Source organism: Ahaetulla prasina, chromosome 5 (assembly GCF_028640845.1).
Source record: "Ahaetulla prasina isolate Xishuangbanna chromosome 5, ASM2864084v1, whole genome shotgun sequence".
NCBI lineage: Eukaryota > Metazoa > Chordata > Lepidosauria > Squamata > Colubridae > Ahaetulla > Ahaetulla prasina.
Window position 1 is genome coordinate 80,013,901 of NC_080543.1, and position 6,725 is coordinate 80,020,625.

Genomic DNA, 6,725 nt, shown 5'->3' on the forward strand with positions numbered 1-6,725 from the left:
CCCAACAAGAACAGTATCGAGCCCATCATCTCACTCAACACAACAGGGAAGAGAAGGAGAAATGGAGGCTGCTGAAATGGCTGGATGCACAATGGGGTGTCATTTCATGGAGTGCAGTGATGGTGGCACTGGGTGTAGGCAGTTGGGAACCCAGAAGAAAGGAATGGAGCGTATCGGAGAAAGGAAAAGAGGGGATCGATGCCATCACAGGGCCATTGGAGAGGAATTGCGGGTTCATTTGAAAATGCTTCACAACTGAGGAAAGTCCATCTGATCATCGGGGTGTGAGAGGAGGGGCGGTGTGGCTCTATAAACCATGCTCAGAGGTGGATGCTTTCAGCGCTGATTTTGAACTGTTTGAACTCCGTTTTTCCTTGGATCTAATTTAATTTAGTCACTTTCTGGCAGGGGGCCCAGTTTGGGGTGCGCAGACACAACAGGGACTTTTGAGTCGACCTGCAGACCACCATTCTGGTGTTTGTAGTGTAATCAACTTGGACATAGAGTGTTGGATTGTCCCCTCCTTTCACCACAACCTTGGTGGCATGGACACCGGTGTCTGGCGGGAAAGCCCAAGACCCAGCACATGCAACCCCAGAGCTGTCTAGGATAGCATCACTGTTGTGTCTGCACCCCCCAAGCCGGGCCCCCTGCCAGAAAGTGACTTGGAAAGTGAGGGGGAAAAGCCATTAGTACTTACCTTGGGAGCACCGGCTTCCCTGGCTCAGCTTCAGGAGCCAGAGGCAGGCCAGGTGGAGGAGATAACGAGGCCTCCATCCCCTGACTCTTTCTCTCCCAGGCCACGCCTCCAGACCTGACTGATGGCAATCAGGCCTGGCTGGACCCTAGGTTTCGTAGGCAGGAGAGGCGGGAATAACAGAAGCAAGGATAGGGCAGGCCTAGGAAGTGCTGAGTCATGGAGCCACACCCCACAGGATATAAAACCAGCGAGGACTGCTATGCCTCTTCGTAGCAGGCAAATCAACTGCTTAACTAGAGCTGAAGTACTGTTTGTTCCTGGGGACTCATCGGCATCAAGGGAGATAACAGAGTCACTTGGCAGACTCTTGCTAGTTTGCTGCCAGAGCTGATAGTTGCCGGCTAATTAAGCCATCACTTGGACGGAGGCGAGAAGGGACAGAAAAGTCACAGACTCTTCCATCTGAAGTCGGGACACCTTCCAAAGAGGTCGAAAGTACATCAGGACCCAGAGATCTATCAGTGGTAGTGGGGACAGTGATGAGGACAACCTGAATGACCCAATGGTAAGTCCTCCCATACGCCCGTTTGTAATCCAGATTACCCTTAAGAAGCAAAACCATGCTGAAGGGATCCAGCAGGGGGCATTCATTGATTCTGGGTGCACCCACTGCCTGATAAGAAAATCCGTAATAGTCGAATTAGGGTTACATATGAGTCAACTAAAGAACTTCATTAAGTTCAAGCAGATGGATGGGTCAACGCTGTGGGGGACGCTGGCTATGCACTTTACTGAACCGTCATGTTTGAAATAGGCGAACACTGGGAGCACCTTTGCTTTGTGGTGGTGGATGTAATGATCGAACCCATTATCTTAGGATTGGCCTGGTTAGACAAATGGAAACCAACAATATGATGGGAGGGCGGATATAAAAAGCTCTGACTTGAGTTCTGTCCCAAACTGGCAATGAGTGAACCTACTGAACGAGCAGATGAATGATGGCATAAGGCACCTTTGAAGGATAGCAGGTCTCCAATGCTAGGGGTCCTGGATGTATACTCGGATTTGGCAGAAGTGTTCAGCAAAATAGAATGTGAATCCCTACCACCACATTGGTCAATGGATTGTGCCATAGAACTGGTACCTGGGGCCAAACTGCCAAAGCCCCGTATGTATTCTATGACTCCAAAGGAACTGGAGGAACTACATAGGTATATAGATAAGAACCTTGCCAGAGGGTTTATTCAACCTAGTAGGGCTCATATGGCCACTCCAGTCCTCTTTAGGGAAAAGAAGGATGGTGGTCTCCATCTCTGTGTTGATTTCTGTGGCCTAAACACGGTAAGCGTAGAACCTTTATACCTGTTCTGTCCCCCCCACCTGGCCCCACCTGGCAGGTCGGCTGAAAAAAATGCTTTTAAAAGTTAAAAAAAGCCTCTGATGATCACACAGCTCAGCTGGGATCATAAGAACCCTTTAAAAGCATTTTTTTCTACAACCTCTTTGGCTGAAGAGGTTATAAAAAAAAGCTTTTAAAAGGCTCCTCTGGCGATCCCAACTGAGTAGCCTGATTGCCAGAACCTTTTAAAAGCATTTTTTTACAATCTCTTCAGCCGAAGAGGTTGTAGAAAAAATGCTTTTAAAAGTTAAAAAAAAAGTTGGCCATGCCCACCCAGTCACATTACCCCCACCACTGCCAAGCCATGCCCACAGAACCTGTAGTAACAAATTTTACATTTCACCCCTGTCCTGCATGAATATTTATAATGGGGCCTGTTGGTGTGTATCTTGGTGATATCCTTATCTATGCTGACACAATGGAGGAGCTTTCAAAGCTAGTAGAGGGAGCTCCGCGTAGCTCCCGTGTAACACCGCTCCTGCGCAGACTGCACTGGCTGCCTGTGGCCTTTCGGGTGCACTTTAAGGTTTTGGTTACAACCTTTAAAACGCTCCATGGCTTAGGGCCTGGGTACTTACGGGACCATCTGCTGTTACCTTATGCCTCCCACCGACCCGTGCACTCTCACAGAGAGGGACTTCTCAGGGTGCCGTCCGCCAAGCAATGTCGGCTGGCGGCCCCCAGGGGAAGATCTTTCTCTGTGGGAGCTCCCACCCTCTGGAACGAACTTCCCCCGGGTTTACGCCAAATACCTGACCTTCGGACCTTCCGCTGCAAATTGAAAACTCATCTATTTATTCGCGCGGGGTTGGCCTAAATTTTATTTAAATTTTATTTAAATTTTATTTTTATTGGTTTTAAATTTATTATTAATTTTAATGGGGTTTTTAGTTATATATGGCCATTTTTATAATAAGTTTTTTAATTAGTATTTTAAATTGTATATTTTGTACTGTTTGTTTTTATTTTGGCTGTACACCGCCCTGAGTCCTTCGGGAGAAGGGCGGTATAAAAATTGAATAAATAATAATAATAATAATAATAATAATAATAATAATAATAATAATAATAATAATAATAATAATAATAATAATAATAATAATAATAATAGTATACCATGTATTAAAGAAACTGCTGGAGGCCAAGTTGTTTGTTAAGGTGTTGAAATGTGAATTCCACCAGACAGAACTGGATTACCTAGGGTGTAGAATATCGCAAGAGGGTTTGTGATGGATCCTAAGATGGTCGCAGCAGTATTGGAGTGGCAAGCTCCAGGAACTAAGAAGCAGTTGCAGAGTTTCTTTGGTTTTGCTAATTTTTATTGGCAATTTATCCCATCATTTGCCCAAATAGACTTACCCCTTACTGATTTTCTATGCACGAGAGAGGTCACCATGAAACCAAAGCCAGGCCAGCAAATAGTATGGACTCCCAAGTGTCAGAAGGCCTTTGAGGACTTGAAGGCACAGTTCGCATGTGATCCCATACTGCAACACCCTAACCAGCAGAGGCCATTCATAGTTCAGGCAGATGCCAGTGATGTGGCTGTCGGGGCTGTGCTGTTGCAGACCAATGAAGGCGGCCACTTACAATCATGTGCGTATATATTTAAGAAGTTTATGCCCACAGAGAGAGGGTGGACGATCTGGGAGAAGGAGGCATTTGCTGTCCGCTGGGCACTCCTTACTTGGTGACATTTACTGGAAGGGACAAAAAATCCTTTTGAAGTCTGGACGGATCTTAGGAATTTAATGGCATTACAAACCCCTAGGAAACTATTGCCCAAAAAAGTACGATGGGCACAATATTTTCAAAGATTTCGTTTTGTTTTGAAATACGTACCTGCAGGCAGGAACTTCCTGGCTGATGTGTTGTCACACATGCCACAGTTTAAAAGAGATAATATAGTACAGGCACTGATACCCAACGGGCAACCAGCTAAGAAAGCGGCCAATACCAATGCACCTCATGATTGTGAGGAGGGGATACAGAATGCCTTGAGTGCAGATACCTGGTTAAGAGAGAATGGAAACCTATTAACCCATAGGAATGGGTTAGCCTAGAAGGGTGACAGACTGTATATCCCAAAAGAACTGCGAGACTCTATTGTACAAAGGTGCCATGATGTCAAGTCTGCTGGTCACTTTACAGCTCTACATCTTACATTATGCCAATTCTGGTGGCCGTAGATGTGTATTGACATAGAAAACTATGTGAAAGGTTGTCGTGTCTGTGCCAAGACCAAACTGAGACCAGGAAAACCTCTTGGACTGTTGCAATCTGTAGCCAATCCTAGTACGTGGAATGAAATTGCCATGGACTTCATCATGGACCTCCCGGAAAGCAACGGCAACACAATAATATCGTGTCATAGACCTGTTCTCCAAACAGGCACACTTTATACCATGTAGAGGGCTACCATCAGCCAGCCGGTTAGCAAAACTATTCATCCAACATATATACCTCTTACACAGAGTACCCCACCGGATTATCTCAGATAGAGGGGTACAATTTACGGCCAGGTTCTGGAGGAATTTCATACAGTCGATAGGGCTGACGCAATGACTCAGTTCAGTCTTCCACCCTAGCACCAATGGTTCAGTTGAGAGAGCCAACACTATGGTGGAACGCTACTTGAAATGAACAATCAGACTGGTCGTACTTGTTGCCATTTGCTGAGGCAGCTTATAATAATGCGGTATACCACAGTACTGGACTTACCCCTTTTCAGATAGTTACAGGATGGGAATTCCTGGCTATACCAGAGCTGGAGATGCTATCTGATACAGGAACCCTACCTAGTGAATGGGCTGATTGGATACAAACACTATGGCTGCAAGTCAAGACAGCTTTAGATAAAGCCGCAAAAGAATACAAGTATCAAGCAGATAGGAAGAGAGCAGATATATCTAGCTACTAAATACATAAAATTAAGAATACCAAACCAAAAACTGGGACCGAAATATTTGGGCCCATTCACCGTGACCAAAGTCATTAACCCTGTGACTGTAACCCTAAAACTTCCACCACTATTGGGTAAAATCCACCCTGTTTTCCATAGCAGTCTCTTAAAACCTGTGACAGCAATAAGGGACACCCCAGAACACCCTGGACCCATAATGGGTGAACATTTTGAAATAGATGAGATCTTAGACTCCAAAATTTAATCATGTATCTTGTACGGTGGAAGGATTACCCTTATGAAGAGGCCTCCTGGGTGGCAGCAGAGGATATTAATGCCAATTGGCTAGTAAGATGATTCTATAGGGAGAACTCACAGAAACTGAGAGCTGCTGTTAATATGCCCACTTTATCTCTTACAGGGGGACTCCTGGTAAAGGAGAGCCACCTGTCGAGCCCATCGTCTCACTTGACACAGCAGGGAAGGGAAGGAGAAATGGAGGCTGCTGAAATGGCTGGATGCAGAGTGGGGTGTCATTTCATGGGGTGCTGTGATGATGGCACTGGGTGTAGGCAGTCGGGAAGCCGGAAGAAAGGAATGGAGTGTATTGGAGAAAGGAATAGAGGGGATTAATGCCATCACAGGGCCGACACAGAGGAACGGCAGTTCGTTTGAAAATGCTTCACAGCTGAGGAAAGCCCATCTGATCATTGGGGCATGACAGGAGGGAGGGAGCAGCTCTATAAAACGCGCTGAGAGGCAGATACTCTCAGTGCTGATTTTGAACTTTTGAACTTCACATTTCCTCGGATCTAATTTACAGCAGCAGTAAAGCATTATTCCACACTGGCTATCATTAGTGTCAGCATGGTTTGTGTTTGCTGACAAGATTTGTCCAGGAAGGCTGAGAAACAGTTTCATAGTCACTCAAAAAGGTGATCAGTTCCCTCTCTTTGGATATGTTTAAGCAGAGGCTAGTGAGCCATTTCTTACAGTGGATTTAATTTAGATTTACAGAGGATTTAATTTAGATTTAATTTAATTTAGATTCTCAGTATAGCTGGACTCAGTTGCTAAATAGCCATCCCAGCTGTTACAATTCTGCTTAAAGAAAAAGAATAAAAAACAAAAGTACACATAGCACAAAATGTTCCATTTTAAAATAAGAAAAAAGGAGATACAACCATTAACATTGTTCACCAGCTTGGTGGGCGTGGTGTGGCTTGGTGGGTGTGGCTTGGTGGGCATGGCAAGGGAAGGATACTGCAAAATCTCCATTCCAACCCCACTCCTATTCCCTCCCCACTTCAGGGGAAAGGATATTGCAAAATCTCCATTCCCACCCTCCCCTGGGGCCAGCCAGTGATATTTGCCGGTTCTCCAAACTACTCAAAATTTCTGCTGTTGGTTCTCCAGAACCTGTCAGAACCTGCTGAATTTCACCCCTGGTTCAGATTCTTGTAAAAAGTGTTAGTGTGCACATATTCATTTTAACTGCTTTGGCTCCTGATTTCTTATGCTTAACACCAGATGTATTGACCCAGCAAGAAGCAAAATAAGAAAAAAACCCAAAATATTTTAATGTTGCTTTAAAAACCTTTGGAACTAATATCTTTTATGTTTCAACATCAAAATCCCACCCTCTGACTCCTCTATTATAAGATAATTAAAATAATTAAAAATATCTGCCTATGATTATAACTTATTTTGATCTCCACAACCTC